The sequence below is a fragment of the Dendronephthya gigantea genome, unplaced genomic scaffold (genome assembly GCF_004324835.1).
Source record: "Dendronephthya gigantea isolate DGI-Jeju-01 unplaced genomic scaffold, DenGig_1.0 1332, whole genome shotgun sequence".
Lineage (NCBI taxonomy): Eukaryota > Metazoa > Cnidaria > Anthozoa > Malacalcyonacea > Nephtheidae > Dendronephthya > Dendronephthya gigantea.
In genome coordinates this window covers 1-17329 of record NW_021164328.1, presented here as the reverse complement: position 1 = coordinate 17329, position 17329 = coordinate 1, and the positions used below count along the sequence as shown (strand labels likewise).

Sequence of the window (17329 nt, the reverse complement as noted above, 5' to 3'; positions counted from 1 at the left end):
GAAACGAACAAGAATGAAAAAGTATACTTTTAAAACGTAGCCGCCCTGTGGCCAAAGAGATAAGGTGTCTGCAACGGATCAGAAGATTCCAGGTTCGAGTCCTGGCGGGGTCGATTTTGATTTACAGTTTTACCGACCACATCCTTCAATGAAACGTAAAAACAATACTTGTTCCAATGACAGGAGGCGTGTTTGATACTCAATCGTTGGTATTTAGAGTTTCCAACATATATATGGAATAATGATTATTTGCAAGATTAGTTGGAGGATTCTTGTAGGCCTCATGGCCTAATGGATAAGGCGTCTCACTTCGGATGAGAAAATTCCAGGTTCGAGTCCTGGTGGGGTCGAGGTTTATCAAATTTTGGAGCGGATCGTTAAGTCACTGATCGAAAATTTTAAAGAAATTGACTTTGCAAGCGTTACCTTTTACTCAAAGCTTTAAAACAAGGCCGGTTAGCTCAGTCGGCGAGCGTGGTGCTAATAACGCTAAGGTCGTGAGTTCGATCCTCACCGGCCAACCTACTATTACCAGATCTTTATTGTGGATTCCTAGAATTTTGGCGGTAACAATATAAACCAAACAAGAAGGAAAAAGTATACTTTTAAATGGTAGCGGCCCTGTGGCCAATGGATAAGGCGTCTGACTACGGATCAGAAGATTCCAGGTTCGAATCCTGGCGGGGTCGACTTCATTAGATGAGAAAGAGTGGAAGGTTTAATAGAAATTGAGTTTCCAGCGTTTAAAACCTTTATACTCCAAGGCTTTAAAAGAGGCCGGTTAGCTCAGTCGGCAGAGCGCAGTGCTTAATAACGCTAAGGTCATAAGTCTCACACGGCCACCTGCTATTACCAGGTCTTATTGTGGATTGCTTGAATTTGGTGGTAACGATTAGAAAACCAAACAAGAATGAAAAAGTATACTTTTAAAACGTAGCCGCCCTGTGGCCAAAGAGATAAGGTGTCTGACAACGGATCAGAAGATTCCAGGTTCGAGTCCTGGCGGGGTCGATTTTGATTTACAGTTTTACCGACCACATCCTTCAATGAACGTAAAAAACGATACTTGTTCTCAATGGGGCGTGTTTGATACTCAATCGTTGGTATTTAGAGTTTCCAACATTATATGGATAATGATTATTTGCAAGATTAGTTGGAGGATTCTTGTAGGCCTCATGGCCTAATGGATAAGGCGTCTCACTTCGGATGAGAAAATTCCAGGTTCGAGTCCTGGTGGGGGTCGAGGTTTATCAATTTTGGAGCGGAATCGTTAAGTCAACTGATCGAAAATTTTAAAGAAATTGACTTTGCAAGCGTTAAAACCTTTATACTCCAAAGCTTTAAAACAAGGCCGGTTAGCTCAGTCGGCAGAGCGTGGTGCTAATAACGCTAAGGTCGTGAGTTCGATCCTCACACCGGCCAACCTACTATTACCAGATCTTTATTGTGGATTCCTAGAATTTTGGCGGTAACAATATAAAACCAAACAAGAAGGAAAAGTATACTTTTAAATGGTAGCGGCCCTGTGGCCAAATGGATAAGGCGTCTGACTACGGATCAGAAGATTCCAGGTTCGAATCCTGGCGGGGTCGACTTCATTAGATGAGAAAGAGTGGAAAGGTTTAATAGAAATTGAGTTTCCAGCGTTTAAAACCTTTTACTCCAAGGCTTTAAAAAGAGGCCGGTTAGCTCAGTCGGCAGAGCGCAGTGCTTAATAACGCTAAGGTCATAAGTCTCACACCGGCCAACCTGCTATTACCAGGTCTTTATTGTGGATTGCTTGAATTTTGGTGGTAACGATTAAAACCAAACAAGAATGAAAAGTATACTTTTAAAACGTAGCCGCCCTGTGGCCAAGAGATAAGGTGTCTGACAACGATCAGGATTCCAGGTTCGAGTCCTGGCGGGGTCGATTTTGATTTACAGTTTTACCGACCACATCCTTCAATGAAACGTAAAAACGATACTTGTTCTCAATGACAGGAGGCGTGTTGATACTCAATCGTTGGTATTTAGAGTTTCCAACTATATATGGAATAATGATTATTTGCAAGATTAGTTGGAGGATTCTTGTAGGCCTCATGGCCTAATGGATAAGGCGTCTCACTTCGGATGAGAAAATTCCAGGTTCGAGTCCTGGTGGGGTCGAGGTTTATCAAATTTGGAGCGGAATCGTTAAGTCAACTGATCGAAATTTTAAAGAAATTGACTTTGCAAGCGTTAAAACCTTTATACTCCAAAGCTTTAAAACAAGGCCGGTTAGCTCAGTCGGCAGAGCGTGGTGCTAATAACGCTAAGGTCGTGAGTTCGATCCTCACACCGGCCAACCTACTATTACCAGATCTTTATTGTGGATTCCTAGAATTTTGGCGGTAACAAATATAAAACCAACAAGAAGGAAAAAGTATACTTTTAAATGGTAGCGGCCCTGTGGCCAAATGGATAAGGCGTCTGACTACGGATCAGAAGATTCCAGGTTCGAATCCTGGCGGGGTCGACTTCATTAGATGAGAAAGAGTGGAAAGGTTTAATAGAAATTGAGTTTCCAGCGTTTAAAACCTTTATACTCCAAGGCTTTAAAAAGAGGCCGGTTAGCTCAGTCGGCAGAGCGCAGTGCTTAATAACGCTAAGGTCATAAGTCTCACACCGGCCAACCTGCTATTACCAGGTCTTTATTGTGGATTGCTTGAATTTTGGTGGTAACGATTAGAAAACCAAACAAGAATGAAAAAGTTACTTTTAAAACGTAGCCGCCCTGTGGCCAAAGAGATAAGGTGTGTGACAACGGATCAGAAGATTCCAGGTTCGAGTCCTGGCGGGGTCGATTTTGATTTACAGTTTTACCGACCACATCCTTCAATGAAACGTAAAAACGATACTTGTTCTCAATGACAGGAGGCGTGTTTGATACTCAATCGTTGGTATTTAGAGTTTCCAACATATATGGAATAATGATTATTTGCAAGATTAGTTGGAGGATTCTTGTAGGCCTCATGGCCTAATGGATAAGGCGTCTCACTTCGGATGAGAAAATTCCAGGTTCGAGTCCTGGTGGGGTCGAGGTTTATCAAATTTTGGAGCGGAATCGTTAAGTCAACTGATCGAAAATTTTAAAGAAATTGACTTTGCAAGCGTTAAAACCTTTATACTCCAAAGCTTTAAAACAAGGCCGGTTAGCTCAGTCGGCAGAGCGTGGTGCTAATAACGCTAAGGTCGTGAGTTCGATCCTCACACCGGCCAACCTACTATTACCAGATCTTTATTGTGGATTCCTAGAATTTTGGCGGTAACATATAAAACCAAACAAGAAGGAAAAGTATACTTTTAAATGGTAGCGGCCCTGTGGCCAAATGGATAAGGCGTCTGACTACGGATCAGAAGATTCCAGGTTCGAATCCTGGCGGGGTCGACTTCATTAGATGAGAAAGAGTGGAAAGGTTTAATAGAAATTGAGTTTCCAGCGTTTAAAACCTTTATACTCCAAAGGCTTTAAAAAGAGGCCGGTTAGCTCAGTCGGCAGAGCGCAGTGCTTAATAACGCTAAGGTCATAAGTCTCACACCGGCCAACCTGCTATTACCAGGTCTTTATTGTGGATTGCTTGAATTTTGGTGGTAACGATTAGAAAACCAAACAAGAATGAAAAAGTATACTTTTAAAACGTAGCCGCCCTGTGGCCAAAGAGATAAGGTGTCTGACAACGGATCAGAAGATTCCAGGTTCGAGTCCTGGCGGGGTCGATTTTGATTTACAGTTTTACCGACCACATCCTTCAATGAAACGTAAAAACGATACTTGTTCTCAATGACAGGAGGCGTGTTTGATACTCAATCGTTGGTATTTAGAGTTTCCAACATATTATGGAATAATGATTATTTGCAAGATTAGTTGGAGGATTCTTGTAGGCCTCATGGCCTAATGGATAAGGCGTCTCACTTCGGATGAGAAAATTCCAGGTTCGAGTCCTGGTGGGGTCGAGGTTTATCAAATTTTGGAGCGGAATCGTTAAGTCAACTGATCGAAAATTTTAAAGAAATTGACTTTGCAAGCGTTAAACCTTTATACTCCAAAGCTTTAAAACAAGGCCGGTTAGCTCAGTCGGCAGAGCGTGGTGCTAATAACGCTAAGGTCGTGAGTTCGATCCTCACACCGGCCAACCTACTATTACCAGATCTTTATTGTGGATTCCTAGAATTTTGGCGGTAACAATATAAAACCAAACAAGAAGGAAAAAGTATACTTTTTAAATGGTAGCGGCCCTGTGGCCAAATGGATAAGGCGTCTGACTACGGATCAGAAGATTCCAGGTTCGAATCCTGGCGGGGTCGACTTCATTAGATGAGAAGAGTGGAAAGGTTTAATAGAAATTGAGTTTCCAGCGTTTAAAACCTTTATACTCCAAGGCTTTAAAAAGAGGCCGGTTAGCTCAGTCGGCAGAGCGCAGAGCTTAATAACGCTAAGGTCATAAGTCTCACACCGGCCAACCTGCTATTACCAGGTCTTTATTGTGGATTGCTTGAATTTTGGTGGTAACGATTAGAAAACCAAACAAGAATGAAAAAGTATACTTTTAAAACGTAGCCGCCCTGTGGCCAAAGAGATAAGGTGTCTGCAACGATCAGAAGATTCCAGGTTCGAGTCCTGGCGGGGTCGATTTTGATTTACAGTTTTACCGACCACATCCTTCAATGAAACGTAAAAACGATACTTGTTCAATGACAGGAGGCGTGTTTGATACTCAATCGTTGGTATTTAGAGTTTCCAACATATATATGGAATAATGATTATTTGCAAGATTAGTTGGAGGATTCTTGTAGGCCTCATGGCCTAATGGATAAGGCGTCTCACTTCGGATGAGAAATTCCAGGTTCGAGTCCTGGTGGGGTCGAGGTTTATCAAATTTTGGAGCGGAATCGTTAAGTCAACTGATCGAAAATTTTAAAAGAAATTGACTTTGCAAGCGTTAAAACCTTTATACTCAAAGCTTTAAAACAAGGCCGGTTAGCTCAGTCGGCAGAGCGTGGTGCTAATAACGCTAAGGTCGTGAGTTCGATCCTCACACCGGCCAACCTACTATTACCAGATCTTTATTGTGGATTCCTAGAATTTTGGCGGTAACAAATATAAAACCAAACAAGAAGGAAAAAGTATACTTTTAAATGGTAGCAGCCCTGTGGCCAAATGGATAAGGCGTCTGACTACGGATCAGAAGATTCCAGGTTCGAATCCTGGCGGGGTCGACTTCATTAGATGAGAAAGAGTGGAAAGGTTTAATAGAAATTGAGTTTCCCAGCGTTTAAAACCTTTATACTCCAAGGCTTTAAAAAGAGGCCGGTTAGCTCAGTCGGCAGAGCGCAGTGCTTAATAACGCTAAGGTCATAAGTCTCACACCGGCCAACCTGCTTTACCAGGTCTTTATTGTGGATTGCTTGAATTTTGGTGGTAACGATTAGAAAACCAAACAAGAATGAAAAAGTATTTTTAAAACGTAGCCGCCCTGTGGCCAAAGAGATAAGGTGTCTGGCAACGAATCAGAAGATTCCAGGTTCGAGTCCTGGCGGGGTCGATTTTGATTTACAGTTTTACCGACCACATCCTTCAATGAAACGTAAAAACGATACTTGTTCTCAATGACAGGAGGCGTGTTTGATACTCAATCGTTGGTATTTAGAGTTTCCAACATTATATGGAATAATGATTATTTGCAAGATTAGTTGGAGGATTCTTGTAGGCCTCATGGCCTAATGGATAAGGCGTCTCACTTCGGATGAGAAAATTCCAGGTTCGAGTCCTGGTGGGGTCGAGGTTTATCAATTTTGGAGCGGAATCGTTAAGTCAACTGATCGAAAATTTTAAAAGAAATTGACTTTGCAAGCGTTAAAACCTTTATACTCCAAAGCTTTAAAACAAGGCCGGTTAGCTCAGTCGGCAGAGCGTGGTGCTAATAACGCTAAGGTCGTGAGTTCGATCCTCACACCGGCCAACCTACTATTACCAGATCTTTATTGTGGATTCCTAGAATTTTGGCGGTAACAAATATAAAACCAAACAAGAAGGAAAAAGTATACTTTTAAATGGTAGCGGCCCTGTGGCCAAATGGATAAGGCGTCTGACTACGGATCAGAAGTTCCAGGTTCGAATCCTGGCGGGGTCGACTTCATTAGATGAGAAAGAGTGGAAGGTTTAATAGAAATTGAGTTTCCAGCGTTTAAAACCTTTATACTCCAAAGGCTTTAAAAAGAGGCCGGTTAGCTCAGTCGGCAGAGCGCAGAGCTTAATAACGCTAAGGTCATAAGTCTCACACCGGCCAACCTGCTATTACCAGGTCTTTATTGTGGATTGCTTGAATTTTGGTGGTAACGATTAGAAAACCAAACAAGAATGAAAAAGTATACTTTTAAAACGTAGCCGCCCTGTGGCCAAAGAGATAAGGTGTCTGCAACGGATCAGAAGATTCCAGGTTCGAGTCCTGGCGGGGTCGATTTTGATTTACAGTTTTACCGACCACATCCTTCAATGAAACATAAAAACGATACTTGTTCTCAATGACAGGAGCGTGTTTGATACTCAATCGTTGGTATTTAGAGTTTCCAACATATATATGGAATAATGATTATTTGCAAGATTAGTTGGAGGATTCTTGTAGGCCTCATGGCCTAATGGATAAGGCGTCTCACTTCGGATGAGAAAATTCCAGGTTCGAGTCCTGGTGGGGTCGAGGTTTATCAAATTTTGGAGCGGAATCGTTAAGTCAACTGATCGAAAATTTTAAATAGAAATTGACTTTGCAAGCGTTAAAACCTTTATACTCCAAAGCTTTAAAACAAGGCCGGTTAGCTCAGTCGGCAGAGCGTGGTGCTAATAACGCTAAGGTCGTGAGTTCGATCCTCACACCGGCCAACCTACTATTACCAGATCTTTATTGTGGATTCCTAGAATTTTGGCGGTAACAAATATAAAACCAAACAAGAAGGAAAAAGTATACTTTTAAATGGTAGCGGCCCTGTGGCCAAATGGATAAGGCGTCTGACTACGGATCAGAAGATTCCAGGTTCGAATCCTGGCGGGGTCGACTTCATTAGATGAGAAAGAGTGGAAAGGTTTAATAGAAATTGAGTTTCAACCTTTATACTCCAAAGGCTTTAAAAAGAGGCCGGTTAGCTCAGTCGGCAGAGCGCAGTGCTTAATAACGCTAAGGTCATAAGTCTCACACCGGCCAACCTGCTATTACCAGGTCTTTATTGTGGATTGCTTGAATTTTGGTGGTAACGATTAGAAAACCAAACAAGAATGAAAAAGTATACTTTTAAAACGTAGCCGCCCTGTGGCCAAAGAGATAAGGTGTCTGACAACGGATCAGAGATTCCAGGTTCGAGTCCTGGCGGGGTCGATTTTGATTTACAGTTTTACCGACCACATCCTTCAATGAAACATAAAAACGATACTTGTTCTCAATGACAGGAGGCGTGTTGATACTCAATCGTTGGTATTTAGAGTTTCCAACATATATATGGAATAATGATTATTTGCAAGATTAGTTGGAGGATTCTTGTAGGCCTCATGGCCTAATGGATAAGGCGTCTCACTTCGGATGAGAAAATTCCAGGTTCGAGTCCTGGTGGGGTCGAGGTTTATCAAATTTTGGAGCGGAATCGTTAAGTCAACTGATCGAAAATTTTAATAAGAAATTGACTTTGCAAGCGTTAAAACCTTTATACTCCAAAGCTTTAAAACAAGGCCGGTTAGCTCAGTCGGCAGAGCGTGGTGCTAATAACGCTAAGGTCGTGAGTTCGATCCTCACACCGGCCAACCTACTATTACCAGATCTTTATTGTGGATTCCTAGAATTTTGGCGGTAACAAATATAAAACCAAACAAGAAGGAAAAAGTATACTTTTAAATGGTAGCGGCCCTGTGGCCAAATGGATAAGGCGTCTGACTACGGATCAGAAGATTCCAGGTTCGAATCCTGGCGGGGTCGACTTCATTAGATGAGAAAGAGTGGAAAGGTTTAATAGAAATTGAGTTTCCCAGCGTTTAAAACCTTTATACTCCAAAGCTTTAAAAAGAGGCCGGTTAGCTCAGTCGGCAGAGCGCAGTGCTTAATAACGCTAAGGTCATAAGTCTCACACCGGCCAACCTGCTATTACCAGGTCTTTATTGTGGATTGCTTGAATTTTGGTGGTAACGATTAGAAAACCAAACAAGAATGAAAAAGTATACTTTTAAAACGTAGCCGCCCTGTGGCCAAAGAGATAAGGTGTCTGACAACGGATCAGAAGATTCCAGGTTCGAGTCCTGGCGGGGTCGATTTTGATTTACAGTTTTCGACCACATCCTTCAATGAAACATAAAAACGATACTTGTTCTCAATGACAGGAGGCGTTGTGATACTCAATCGTTGGTATTTAGAGTTTCCAACATATATATGGAATAATGATTATTTGCAAGATTAGTTGGAGGATTCTTGTAGGCCTCATGGCCTAATGGATAAGGCGTCTCACTTCGGATGAGAAAATTCCAGGTTCGAGTCCTGGTGGGGTCGAGGTTTATCAAATTTTGGAGCGGAATCGTTAAGTCAACTGATCGAAAATTTTAATAGAAATTGACTTTGCAAGCGTTAAAACCTTTATACTCCAAAGCTTTAAAACAAGGCCGGTTAGCTCAGTCGGCAGAGCGTGGTGCTAATAACGCTAAGGTCGTGAGTTCGATCCTCACACCGGCCAACCTACTATTACCAGATCTTTATTGTGGATTCCTAGAATTTTGGCGGTAACAAATATAAAACCAAACAAGAAGGAAAAAGTATACTTTTAAATGGTAGCGGCCCTGTGGCCAAATGGATAAGGCGTCTGACTACGGATCAGAAGATTCCAGGTTCGAATCCTGGCGGGGTCGACTTCATTAGATGAGAAAGAGTGGAAAGGTTTAATAGAAATTGAGTTTCCCAGCGTTTAAAACCTTTATACTCCAAGGCTTTAAAAAGAGGCCGGTTAGCTCAGTCGGCAGAGCGCAGAGCTTAATAACGCTAAGGTCATAAGTCTCACACCGGCCAACCTGCTATTACCAGGTCTTTATTGTGGATTGCTTGAATTTTGGTGGTAACGATTAGAAAACCAAACAAGAATGAAAAAGTATACTTTTAAAACGTAGCCGCCCTGTGGCCAAAGAGATAAGGTGTCTGACGGATCAGAAGATTCCAGGTTCGAGTCCTGGCGGGGTCGATTTTGATTTACAGTTTTACCGACCACATCCTTCAATGAAATAAAAACGATACTTGTTCTCAATGACAGGAGGCGTGTTTGATACTCAATCGTTGGTATTTAGAGTTTCCAACATATATATGGAATAATGATTATTTGCAAGATTAGTTGGAGGATTCTTGTAGGCCTCATGGCCTAATGGATAAGGCGTCTCACTTCGGATGAGAAAATTCCAGGTTCGAGTCCTGGTGGGGTCGAGGTTTATCAAATTTTGGAGCGGAATCGTTAAGTCAACTGATCGAAAATTTTAAAGAAATTGACTTTGCAAGCGTTAAAACCTTTATACTCCAAAGCTTTAAAACAAGGCCGGTTAGCTCAGTCGGCAGAGCGTGGTGCTAATAACGCTAAGGTCGTGAGTTCGATCCTCACACCGGCCAACCTACTATTACCAGATCTTTATTGTGGATTCCTAGAATTTTGGCGGTAACAAATATAAAACCAAACAAGAAGGAAAAAGTATACTTTTAAATGGTAGCGGCCCTGTGGCCAAATGGATAAGGCGTCTGACTACGGATCAGAAGATTCCAGGTTCGAATCCTGGCGGGGTCGACTTCATTAGATGAGAAAGAGTGGAAAGGTTTAATAGAAATTGAGTTTCCCAGCGTTTAAAACCTTTATACTCCAAGGCTTTAAAAAGAGGCCGGTTAGCTCAGTCGGCAGAGCGCAGTGCTTAATAACGCTAAGGTCATAAGTCTCACACCGGCCAACCTGCTATTACCAGGTCTTTATTGTGGATTGCTTGAATTTTGGTGGTAACGATTAGAAAACCAAACAAGAATGAAAAAGTATACTTTTAAAACGTAGCCGCCCTGTGGCCAAAGAGATAAGGTGTCTGACAACGGATCAGAAGATTCCAGGTTCGAGTCCTGGCGGGGTCGATTTTGATTTACAGTTTTACCGACCACATCCTTCAATGAAACATAAAAACGATACTTGTTCTCAATGACAGGAGGCGTGTTTGATACTCAATCGTTGGTATTTAGAGTTTCCAACATATATATGGAATAATGATTATTTTGCAAGATTAGTTGGAGGATTCTTGTAGGCCTCATGGCCTAATGGATAAGGCGTCTCACTTCGGATGAGAAAATTCCAGGTTCGAGTCCTGGTGGGGTCGAGGTTTATCAAATTTTGGAGCGGAATCGTTAAGTCAACTGATCGAAAATTTTAATAGAAATTGACTTTGCAAGCGTTAAAACCTTTATACTCCAAAGCTTTAAAACAAGGCCGGTTAGCTCAGTCGGCAGAGCGTGGTGCTAATAACGCTAAGGTCGTGAGTTCGATCCTCACACCGGCCAACCTACTATTACCAGATCTTTATTGTGGATTCCTAGAATTTTGGCGGTAACAATATAAAACCAAACAAGAAGGAAAAAGTATACTTTTAAATGGTAGCGGCCCTGTGGCCAAATGGATAAGGCGTCTGACTACGGATCAGAAGATTCCAGGTTCGAATCCTGGCGGGGTCGACTTCATTAGATGAGAAAGAGTGGAAAGGTTTAATAGAAATTGAGTTTCCCAGCGTTTAAAACCTTTATACTCCAAGGCTTTAAAAAGAGGCCGGTTAGCTCAGTCGGCAGAGCGCAGAGCTTAATAACGCTAAGGTCATAAGTCTCACACCGGCCAACCTGCTATTACCAGGTCTTTATTGTGGATTGCTTGAATTTTGGTGGTAACGATTAGAAAACCAAACAAGAATGAAAAAGTATACTTTTAAAACGTAGCCGCCCTGTGGCCAAAGAGATAAGGTGTCTGGCAACGATCAGAAGATTCCAGGTTCGAGTCCTGGCGGGGTCGATTTTGATTTACAGTTTTACCGACCACATCCTTCAATGAAACGTAAAAACGATACTTGTTCCAATGACAGGAGGCGTGTTTGATACTCAATCGTTGGTATTTAGAGTTTCCAACATATATATGGAATAATGATTATTTGCAAGATTAGTTGGAGGATTCTTGTAGGCCTCATGGCCTAATGGATAAGGCGTCTCACTTCGGATGAGAAAATTCCAGGTTCGAGTCCTGGTGGGGTCGAGGTTTATCAAATTTTGGAGCGGAATCGTTAAGTCAACTGATCGAAAATTTTAAAAGAAATTGACTTTGCAAGCGTTAAAACCTTTATACTCCAAAGCTTTAAAACAAGGCCGGTTAGCTCAGTCGGCAGAGCGTGGTGCTAATAACGCTAAGGTCGTGAGTTCGATCCTCACACCGGCCAACCTACTATTACCAGATCTTTATTGTGGATTCCTAGAATTTTGGCGGTAACAAATATAAAACCAAACAAGAAGGAAAAAGTATACTTTTAAATGGTAGCGGCCCTGTGGCCAAATGGATAAGGCGTCTGACTACGGATCAGAAGATTCCAGGTTCGAATCCTGGCGGGGTCGACTTCATTAGATGAGAAAGAGTGGAAAGGTTTAATAGAAATTGAGTTTCCAGCGTTTAAAACCTTTATACTCCAAGGCTTTAAAAAGAGGCCGGTTAGCTCAGTCGGCAGAGCGCAGAGCTTAATAACGCTAAGGTCATAAGTCTCACACCGGCCAACCTGCTATTACCAGGTCTTTATTGTGGATTGCTTGAATTTTGGTGGTAACGATTAGAAAACCAAACAAGAATGAAAAAGTATACTTTTAAAACGTAGCCGCCCTGTGGCCAAAGAGATAAGGTGTCTGGCAACGGATCAGAAGATTCCAGGTTCGAGTCCTGGCGGGGTCGATTTTGATTTACAGTTTTACCGACCACATCCTTCAATGAAACATAAAAACAATACTTGTTCTCAATGACAGGAGCCGTTTGATACTCAATCGTTGGTATTTAGAGTTTCCAACATATATATGGAATAATGATTATTTGCAAGATTAGTTGGAGGATTCTTGTAGGCCTCATGGCCTAATGGATAAGGCGTCTCACTTCGGATGAGAAAATTCCAGGTTCGAGTCCTGGTGGGGTCGAGGTTTATCAAATTTTGGAGCGGAATCGTTAAGTCAACTGATCGAAAATTTTAATAGAAATTGACTTTGCAAGCGTTAAAACCTTTATACTCCAAAGCTTTAAAACAAGGCCGGTTAGCTCAGTCGGCAGAGCGTGGTGCTAATAACGCTAAGGTCGTGAGTTCGATCCTCACACCGGCCAACCTACTATTACCAGATCTTTATTATGGATTCCTAGAATTTTGGCGGTAACAATATAAAACCAAACAAGAAGGAAAAAGTATACTTTTAAATGGTAGCGGCCCTGTGGCCAAATGGATAAGGCGTCTGACTACGGATCAGAAGATTCCAGGTTCGAATCCTGGCGGGGTCGACTTCATTAGATGAGAAAGAGTGGAAAGGTTTAATAGAAATTGAGTTTCCCAGCGTTAAAACCTTTATACTCCAAGGCTTTAAAAAGAGGCCGGTTAGCTCAGTCGGCAGAGCGCAGAGCTTAATAACGCTAAGGTCATAAGTCTCACACCGGCCAACCTGCTATTACCAGGTCTTTATTGTGGATTGCTTGAATTTTGGTGGTAACGATTAGAAAACAAAACAAGAATGAAAAAGTATACTTTTAAAACGTAGCCGCCCTGTGGCCAAAGAGATAAGGTGTCTGACAACGGATCAGAGATTCCAGGTTCGAGTCCTGGCGGGGTCGATTTTGATTTACAGTTTTACCGACCACATCCTTCAATGAAATACATAAAACGATACTTGTTCTCAATGACAGGAGGCGTGTTGATACTCAATCGTTGGTATTTAGAGTTTCCAACATATATATGGAATAATGATTATTTGCAAGATTAGTTGGAGGATTCTTGTAGGCCTCATGGCCTAATGGATAAGGCGTCTCACTTCGGATGAGAAAATTCCAGGTTCGAGTCCTGGTGGGGTCGAGGTTTATCAAATTTTGGAGCGGAATCGTTAAGTCAACTGATCGAAAATTTTAATAGAAATTGACTTTGCAAGCGTTAAAACCTTTATACTAAAGCTTTAAAACAAGGCCGGTTAGCTCAGTCGGCAGAGCGTGGTGCTAATAACGCTAAGGTCGTGAGTTCGATCCTCACACCGGCCAACCTACTATTACCAGATCTTTATTGTGGATTCCTAGAATTTTGGCGGTAACAAATATAAAACCAAACAAGAAGGAAAAAGTATACTTTTAAATGGTAGCGGCCCTGTGGCCAAATGGATAAGGCGTCTGACTACGGATCAGAAGATTCCAGGTTCGAATCCTGGCGGGGTCGACTTCATTAGATGAGAAAGAGTGGAAAGGTTTAATAGAAATTGAGTTTCCCAGCGTTTAAAACCTTTATACTCCAAAGGCTTTAAAAAGAGGCCGGTTAGCTCAGTCGGCAGAGCGCAGTGCTTAATAACGCTAAGGTCATAAGTCTCACACCGGCCAACCTGCTATTACCAGGTCTTTATTGTGGATTGCTTGAATTTTGGTGGTAACGATTAGAAAACCAAACAAGAATGAAAAAGTATACTTTTAAAACGTAGCCGCCCTGTGGCCAAAGAGATAAGGTGTCTGACAACGGATCAGAAGATTCCAGGTTCGAGTCCTGGCGGGGTCGATTTTGATTTACAGTTTTACCGACCACATCCTTCAATGAAACATAAAAACAATACTTGTTCTCAATGACAGGGCGTGTTTGATACTCAATCGTTGGTATTTAGAGTTTCCAACATATATATGGAATAATGATTATTTGCAAGATTAGTTGGAGGATTCTTGTAGGCCTCATGGCCTAATGGATAAGGCGTCTCACTTCGGATGAGAAAATTCCAGGTTCGAGTCCTGGTGGGGTCGAGGTTTATCAAATTTTGGAGCGGAATCGTTAAGTCAACTGATCGAAAATTTTAATAGAAATTGACTTTGCAAGCGTTAAAACCTTTATACTCCAAAGCTTTAAAACAAGGCCGGTTAGCTCAGTCGGCAGAGCGTGGTGCTAATAACGCTAAGGTCGTGAGTTCGATCCTCACACCGGCCAACCTACTATTACCAGATCTTTATTGTGGATTCCTAGAATTTTGGCGGTAACAAATATAAAACCAAACAAGAAGGAAAAAGTATACTTTTAAATGGTAGCGGCCCTGTGGCCAAATGGATAAGGCGTCTGACTACGGATCAGAAGATTCCAGGTTCGAATCCTGGCGGGGTCGACTTCATTAGATGAGAAAGAGTGGAAAGGTTTAATAGAAATTGAGTTTCCCAGCGTTTAAAACCTTTATACTCCAAGGCTTTAAAAAGAGGCCGGTTAGCTCAGTCGGCAGAGCGCAGAGCTTAATAACGCTAAGGTCATAAGTCTCACACCGGCCAACCTGCTATTACCAGGTCTTTATTGTGGATTGCTTGAATTTTGGTGGTAACGATTAGAAAACCAAACAAGAATGAAAAAGTATACTTTTAAAACGTAGCCGCCCTGTGGCCAAAGAGATAAGGTGTCTGGCAACGGAATCAAAGATTCCAGGTTCGAGTCCTGGCGGGGTCGATTTTGATTTACAGTTTTACCGACCACTCCTTCAATGAACATAAAAAATACTTGTTCTCAATGACAGGAGGCGTGTTTGATACTCAATCGTTGGTATTTAGAGTTTCCAACATATATATGGAATAATGATTATTTGCAAGATTAGTTGGAGGATTCTTGTAGGCCTCATGGCCTAATGGATAAGGCGTCTCACTTCGGATGAGAAAATTCCAGGTTCGAGTCCTGGTGGGGTCGAGGTTTATCAAATTTTGGAGCGGAATCGTTAAGTCAACTGATCGAAAATTTTAATAGAAATTGACTTTGCAAGCGTTAAAACCTTTATACTCCAAAGCTTTAAAACAAGGCCGGTTAGCTCAGTCGGCAGAGCGTGGTGCTAATAACGCTAAGGTCGTGAGTTCGATCCTCACACCGGCCAACCTACTATTACCAGATCTTTATTGTGGATTCCTAGAATTTTGGCGGTAACAAATATAAAACCAAACAAGAAGGAAAAAGTATACTTTTAAATGGTAGCGGCCCTGTGGCCAAATGGATAAGGCGTCTGACTACGGATCAGAAGATTCCAGGTTCGAATCCTGGCGGGGTCGACTTCATTAGATGAGAAAGAGTGGAAAGGTTTAATAGAAATTGAGTTCCCAGCGTTTAAAACCTTTATACTCCAAAGGCTTTAAAAAGAGGCCGGTTAGCTCAGTCGGCAGAGCGCAGAGCTTAATAACGCTAAGGTCATAAGTCTCACACCGGCCAACCTGCTATTACCAGGTCTTTATTGTGGATTGCTTGAATTTTGGTGGTAACGATTAGAAAACCAAACAAGAATGAAAAAGTATACTTTTAAAACGTAGCCGCCTGTGGCCAAAGAGATAAGGTGTCTGCAACGGATCAGAAGATTCCAGGTTCGAGTCCTGGCGGGGTCGATTTTGATTTACAGTTTTACCGACCACATCCTTCAATGAAACATAAAAACAATACTTGTTCTCAATGACAGGAGCCGTGTTTGATACTCAATCGTTGGTATTTAGAGTTTCCAACATATATATGGAATAATGATTATTTGCAAGATTAGTTGGAGGATTCTTGTAGGCCTCATGGCCTAATGGATAAGGCGTCTCACTTCGGATGAGAAAATTCCAGGTTCGAGTCCTGGTGGGTCGAGGTTTATCAAATTTTGGAGCGGAATCGTTAAGTCAACTGATCGAAAATTTTAATAGAAATTGACTTTGCAAGCGTTAAAACCTTTATACTCCAAAGCTTTAAAACAAGGCCGGTTAGCTCAGTCGGCAGAGCGTGGTGCTAATAACGCTAAGGTCGTGAGTTCGATCCTCACACCGGCCAACCTACTATTACCAGATCTTTATTATGGATTCCTAGAATTTTGGCGGTAACACATATAAAACCAAACAAGAAGGAAAAAGTATACTTTTAAATGGTAGCAGCCCTGTGGCCAAATGGATAAGGCGTCTGACTACGGATCAGAAGATTCCAGGTTCGAATCCTGGCGGGGTCGACTTCATTAGATGAGAAAGAGTGGAAAGGTTTAATAGAAATTGAGTTTCCCAGCGTTTAAAACCTTTATACTCCAAGCTTTAAAAAGAGGCCGGTTAGCTCGTCGGCAGCGCGCAGTGCTAATAACGCTAAGGTCATAAGTCTCACATCGGCCAACCTGCTATTACCAGGTCTTTATCTGGATTGCTGAATTTTTGGTGGTAACGATTAGAAAACGAAACAAGAATGAAAAAGTATACTTTAAAACGTAGCCGCCCTGTGGCCAAGAGATAAGGTGTCTGACAACGGATCAGAAGATTCCAGGTTCGAGTCCTGGCGGGGTCGATTTTGATTTACAGTTTTACCGACCACATCCTTCAATGAAACGTAAAAACGATACTGTTCAATGACAGGAGCGTGTTGATACTCAATCGTTGGTATTAGAGTTTCCAACATATATATGGAATAATGATTATTTGCAAGATTAGTTGGAGGATTCTTGTAGGCCTCATGGCCTAATGGATAGGCGTCTCACTTCGGATGAGAAATTCCAGGTTCGAGTCCTGGTGGGGTCGAGGTTTATCAAATTTTGGAGCGGAATCGTTAAGTCAACTGATCGAAAATTTTAAAGAAATTGACTTTGCAAGCGTTAAAACCTTATACTCCAAAGCTTAAAACAAGGCCGGTTAGCTCAGTCGGCAGAGCGTGGTGCTAATAACGCTAAGGTCGTGAGTTCGATCCTCACACCGGCCAACCTACTATTACCAGATCTTTATTGTGGATTCCTAGAATTTTGGCGTAACAATATAAAACCAAACAAGAAGGAAAAGTATACTTTTAAATGGTAGCGGCCCTGTGGCCAAATGGATAAGGCGTCTGACTACGGATCAGAAGATCCAGGTTCGAATCCGGCGGGGTCGACTTCATAGAGAGAAAGAGGGAAAGGTTTAATAGAAATTGAGTTTCCCAGCGTTTAAAACCTTTAACTCCAAGCTTAAAAAAGGCCGGTTAGCTCAGTCGGCAGAGCGCAGTCTTAATAACGCTAAGGTCAAAGTCTCACACCGGCCAACCTGCTATTACCAGGTCTTATGTGGATGTTGAATTTTGGTGGTAACGATG

General features: G+C 42.0%; 56 non-coding genes across 56 annotated transcripts; all 56 read left to right on the top strand.

The window, feature by feature from the left end:
* The first annotated feature begins 277 nt into the window (after positions 1-277).
* On the top strand, positions 278-350 carry Trnar-ucg. The gene has a single exon. It is a non-coding gene; the product is annotated as a tRNA-Arg (tRNA).
* A 267-nt stretch (positions 351-617) lies between these two features.
* Trnar-acg lies at positions 618-689 on the top strand. Its single transcript has one exon. It is a non-coding gene; the product is annotated as a tRNA-Arg (tRNA).
* A 480-nt stretch (positions 690-1169) lies between these two features.
* Trnar-ucg lies at positions 1170-1243 on the top strand. The gene has a single exon. It is a non-coding gene; the product is annotated as a tRNA-Arg (tRNA).
* Positions 1244-1349: 106 nt separating this feature from the next.
* Trnai-aau lies at positions 1350-1422 on the top strand. Its single transcript has one exon. It is a non-coding gene; the product is annotated as a tRNA-Ile (tRNA).
* Positions 1423-1519: 97 nt separating this feature from the next.
* Positions 1520-1592, top strand: Trnar-acg. Its single transcript has one exon. It is a non-coding gene; the product is annotated as a tRNA-Arg (tRNA).
* A 483-nt stretch (positions 1593-2075) lies between these two features.
* On the top strand, positions 2076-2148 carry Trnar-ucg. Its single transcript has one exon. It is a non-coding gene; the product is annotated as a tRNA-Arg (tRNA).
* A 105-nt stretch (positions 2149-2253) lies between these two features.
* Positions 2254-2326, top strand: Trnai-aau. Its single transcript has one exon. It is a non-coding gene; the product is annotated as a tRNA-Ile (tRNA).
* Positions 2327-2424: 98 nt separating this feature from the next.
* On the top strand, positions 2425-2497 carry Trnar-acg. The gene has a single exon. It is a non-coding gene; the product is annotated as a tRNA-Arg (tRNA).
* A 490-nt stretch (positions 2498-2987) lies between these two features.
* On the top strand, positions 2988-3060 carry Trnar-ucg. Its single transcript has one exon. It is a non-coding gene; the product is annotated as a tRNA-Arg (tRNA).
* Positions 3061-3167: 107 nt separating this feature from the next.
* On the top strand, positions 3168-3240 carry Trnai-aau. The gene has a single exon. It is a non-coding gene; the product is annotated as a tRNA-Ile (tRNA).
* Positions 3241-3336: 96 nt separating this feature from the next.
* On the top strand, positions 3337-3409 carry Trnar-acg. The gene has a single exon. It is a non-coding gene; the product is annotated as a tRNA-Arg (tRNA).
* Positions 3410-3902: 493 nt separating this feature from the next.
* Positions 3903-3975, top strand: Trnar-ucg. The gene has a single exon. It is a non-coding gene; the product is annotated as a tRNA-Arg (tRNA).
* A 106-nt stretch (positions 3976-4081) lies between these two features.
* Trnai-aau lies at positions 4082-4154 on the top strand. The gene has a single exon. It is a non-coding gene; the product is annotated as a tRNA-Ile (tRNA).
* Positions 4155-4253: 99 nt separating this feature from the next.
* Trnar-acg lies at positions 4254-4326 on the top strand. The gene has a single exon. It is a non-coding gene; the product is annotated as a tRNA-Arg (tRNA).
* A 488-nt stretch (positions 4327-4814) lies between these two features.
* Trnar-ucg lies at positions 4815-4886 on the top strand. The gene has a single exon. It is a non-coding gene; the product is annotated as a tRNA-Arg (tRNA).
* A 107-nt stretch (positions 4887-4993) lies between these two features.
* Trnai-aau lies at positions 4994-5066 on the top strand. The gene has a single exon. It is a non-coding gene; the product is annotated as a tRNA-Ile (tRNA).
* Positions 5067-5165: 99 nt separating this feature from the next.
* Positions 5166-5238, top strand: Trnar-acg. The gene has a single exon. It is a non-coding gene; the product is annotated as a tRNA-Arg (tRNA).
* A 490-nt stretch (positions 5239-5728) lies between these two features.
* Positions 5729-5801, top strand: Trnar-ucg. The gene has a single exon. It is a non-coding gene; the product is annotated as a tRNA-Arg (tRNA).
* A 107-nt stretch (positions 5802-5908) lies between these two features.
* On the top strand, positions 5909-5981 carry Trnai-aau. The gene has a single exon. It is a non-coding gene; the product is annotated as a tRNA-Ile (tRNA).
* Positions 5982-6080: 99 nt separating this feature from the next.
* Trnar-acg lies at positions 6081-6152 on the top strand. Its single transcript has one exon. It is a non-coding gene; the product is annotated as a tRNA-Arg (tRNA).
* A 491-nt stretch (positions 6153-6643) lies between these two features.
* Positions 6644-6716, top strand: Trnar-ucg. Its single transcript has one exon. It is a non-coding gene; the product is annotated as a tRNA-Arg (tRNA).
* A 109-nt stretch (positions 6717-6825) lies between these two features.
* Trnai-aau lies at positions 6826-6898 on the top strand. Its single transcript has one exon. It is a non-coding gene; the product is annotated as a tRNA-Ile (tRNA).
* Positions 6899-6997: 99 nt separating this feature from the next.
* Positions 6998-7070, top strand: Trnar-acg. The gene has a single exon. It is a non-coding gene; the product is annotated as a tRNA-Arg (tRNA).
* A 482-nt stretch (positions 7071-7552) lies between these two features.
* On the top strand, positions 7553-7625 carry Trnar-ucg. Its single transcript has one exon. It is a non-coding gene; the product is annotated as a tRNA-Arg (tRNA).
* A 109-nt stretch (positions 7626-7734) lies between these two features.
* Positions 7735-7807, top strand: Trnai-aau. The gene has a single exon. It is a non-coding gene; the product is annotated as a tRNA-Ile (tRNA).
* Positions 7808-7906: 99 nt separating this feature from the next.
* On the top strand, positions 7907-7979 carry Trnar-acg. The gene has a single exon. It is a non-coding gene; the product is annotated as a tRNA-Arg (tRNA).
* A 491-nt stretch (positions 7980-8470) lies between these two features.
* Trnar-ucg lies at positions 8471-8543 on the top strand. The gene has a single exon. It is a non-coding gene; the product is annotated as a tRNA-Arg (tRNA).
* Positions 8544-8651: 108 nt separating this feature from the next.
* On the top strand, positions 8652-8724 carry Trnai-aau. Its single transcript has one exon. It is a non-coding gene; the product is annotated as a tRNA-Ile (tRNA).
* A 99-nt stretch (positions 8725-8823) lies between these two features.
* On the top strand, positions 8824-8896 carry Trnar-acg. Its single transcript has one exon. It is a non-coding gene; the product is annotated as a tRNA-Arg (tRNA).
* Positions 8897-9385: 489 nt separating this feature from the next.
* On the top strand, positions 9386-9458 carry Trnar-ucg. The gene has a single exon. It is a non-coding gene; the product is annotated as a tRNA-Arg (tRNA).
* A 107-nt stretch (positions 9459-9565) lies between these two features.
* Trnai-aau lies at positions 9566-9638 on the top strand. The gene has a single exon. It is a non-coding gene; the product is annotated as a tRNA-Ile (tRNA).
* A 99-nt stretch (positions 9639-9737) lies between these two features.
* Trnar-acg lies at positions 9738-9810 on the top strand. The gene has a single exon. It is a non-coding gene; the product is annotated as a tRNA-Arg (tRNA).
* A 495-nt stretch (positions 9811-10305) lies between these two features.
* Positions 10306-10378, top strand: Trnar-ucg. The gene has a single exon. It is a non-coding gene; the product is annotated as a tRNA-Arg (tRNA).
* Positions 10379-10486: 108 nt separating this feature from the next.
* On the top strand, positions 10487-10559 carry Trnai-aau. Its single transcript has one exon. It is a non-coding gene; the product is annotated as a tRNA-Ile (tRNA).
* A 98-nt stretch (positions 10560-10657) lies between these two features.
* On the top strand, positions 10658-10730 carry Trnar-acg. Its single transcript has one exon. It is a non-coding gene; the product is annotated as a tRNA-Arg (tRNA).
* A 492-nt stretch (positions 10731-11222) lies between these two features.
* On the top strand, positions 11223-11295 carry Trnar-ucg. The gene has a single exon. It is a non-coding gene; the product is annotated as a tRNA-Arg (tRNA).
* A 108-nt stretch (positions 11296-11403) lies between these two features.
* On the top strand, positions 11404-11476 carry Trnai-aau. Its single transcript has one exon. It is a non-coding gene; the product is annotated as a tRNA-Ile (tRNA).
* A 99-nt stretch (positions 11477-11575) lies between these two features.
* On the top strand, positions 11576-11648 carry Trnar-acg. The gene has a single exon. It is a non-coding gene; the product is annotated as a tRNA-Arg (tRNA).
* A 491-nt stretch (positions 11649-12139) lies between these two features.
* Trnar-ucg lies at positions 12140-12212 on the top strand. The gene has a single exon. It is a non-coding gene; the product is annotated as a tRNA-Arg (tRNA).
* A 108-nt stretch (positions 12213-12320) lies between these two features.
* On the top strand, positions 12321-12393 carry Trnai-aau. Its single transcript has one exon. It is a non-coding gene; the product is annotated as a tRNA-Ile (tRNA).
* Positions 12394-12491: 98 nt separating this feature from the next.
* On the top strand, positions 12492-12564 carry Trnar-acg. Its single transcript has one exon. It is a non-coding gene; the product is annotated as a tRNA-Arg (tRNA).
* A 492-nt stretch (positions 12565-13056) lies between these two features.
* Positions 13057-13129, top strand: Trnar-ucg. The gene has a single exon. It is a non-coding gene; the product is annotated as a tRNA-Arg (tRNA).
* Positions 13130-13235: 106 nt separating this feature from the next.
* Trnai-aau lies at positions 13236-13308 on the top strand. Its single transcript has one exon. It is a non-coding gene; the product is annotated as a tRNA-Ile (tRNA).
* A 99-nt stretch (positions 13309-13407) lies between these two features.
* Trnar-acg lies at positions 13408-13480 on the top strand. Its single transcript has one exon. It is a non-coding gene; the product is annotated as a tRNA-Arg (tRNA).
* A 493-nt stretch (positions 13481-13973) lies between these two features.
* On the top strand, positions 13974-14046 carry Trnar-ucg. The gene has a single exon. It is a non-coding gene; the product is annotated as a tRNA-Arg (tRNA).
* A 108-nt stretch (positions 14047-14154) lies between these two features.
* Positions 14155-14227, top strand: Trnai-aau. Its single transcript has one exon. It is a non-coding gene; the product is annotated as a tRNA-Ile (tRNA).
* Positions 14228-14326: 99 nt separating this feature from the next.
* Positions 14327-14399, top strand: Trnar-acg. The gene has a single exon. It is a non-coding gene; the product is annotated as a tRNA-Arg (tRNA).
* Positions 14400-14889: 490 nt separating this feature from the next.
* Trnar-ucg lies at positions 14890-14962 on the top strand. The gene has a single exon. It is a non-coding gene; the product is annotated as a tRNA-Arg (tRNA).
* A 108-nt stretch (positions 14963-15070) lies between these two features.
* Trnai-aau lies at positions 15071-15143 on the top strand. Its single transcript has one exon. It is a non-coding gene; the product is annotated as a tRNA-Ile (tRNA).
* Positions 15144-15242: 99 nt separating this feature from the next.
* Trnar-acg lies at positions 15243-15315 on the top strand. The gene has a single exon. It is a non-coding gene; the product is annotated as a tRNA-Arg (tRNA).
* Positions 15316-15807: 492 nt separating this feature from the next.
* On the top strand, positions 15808-15879 carry Trnar-ucg. Its single transcript has one exon. It is a non-coding gene; the product is annotated as a tRNA-Arg (tRNA).
* A 108-nt stretch (positions 15880-15987) lies between these two features.
* Trnai-aau lies at positions 15988-16060 on the top strand. Its single transcript has one exon. It is a non-coding gene; the product is annotated as a tRNA-Ile (tRNA).
* Positions 16061-16159: 99 nt separating this feature from the next.
* Positions 16160-16232, top strand: Trnar-acg. Its single transcript has one exon. It is a non-coding gene; the product is annotated as a tRNA-Arg (tRNA).
* Positions 16233-16714: 482 nt separating this feature from the next.
* On the top strand, positions 16715-16785 carry Trnar-ucg. The gene has a single exon. It is a non-coding gene; the product is annotated as a tRNA-Arg (tRNA).
* A 105-nt stretch (positions 16786-16890) lies between these two features.
* Trnai-aau lies at positions 16891-16963 on the top strand. The gene has a single exon. It is a non-coding gene; the product is annotated as a tRNA-Ile (tRNA).
* A 96-nt stretch (positions 16964-17059) lies between these two features.
* Positions 17060-17130, top strand: Trnar-acg. The gene has a single exon. It is a non-coding gene; the product is annotated as a tRNA-Arg (tRNA).
* The last annotated feature ends 199 nt before the right edge of the window (positions 17131-17329 follow it).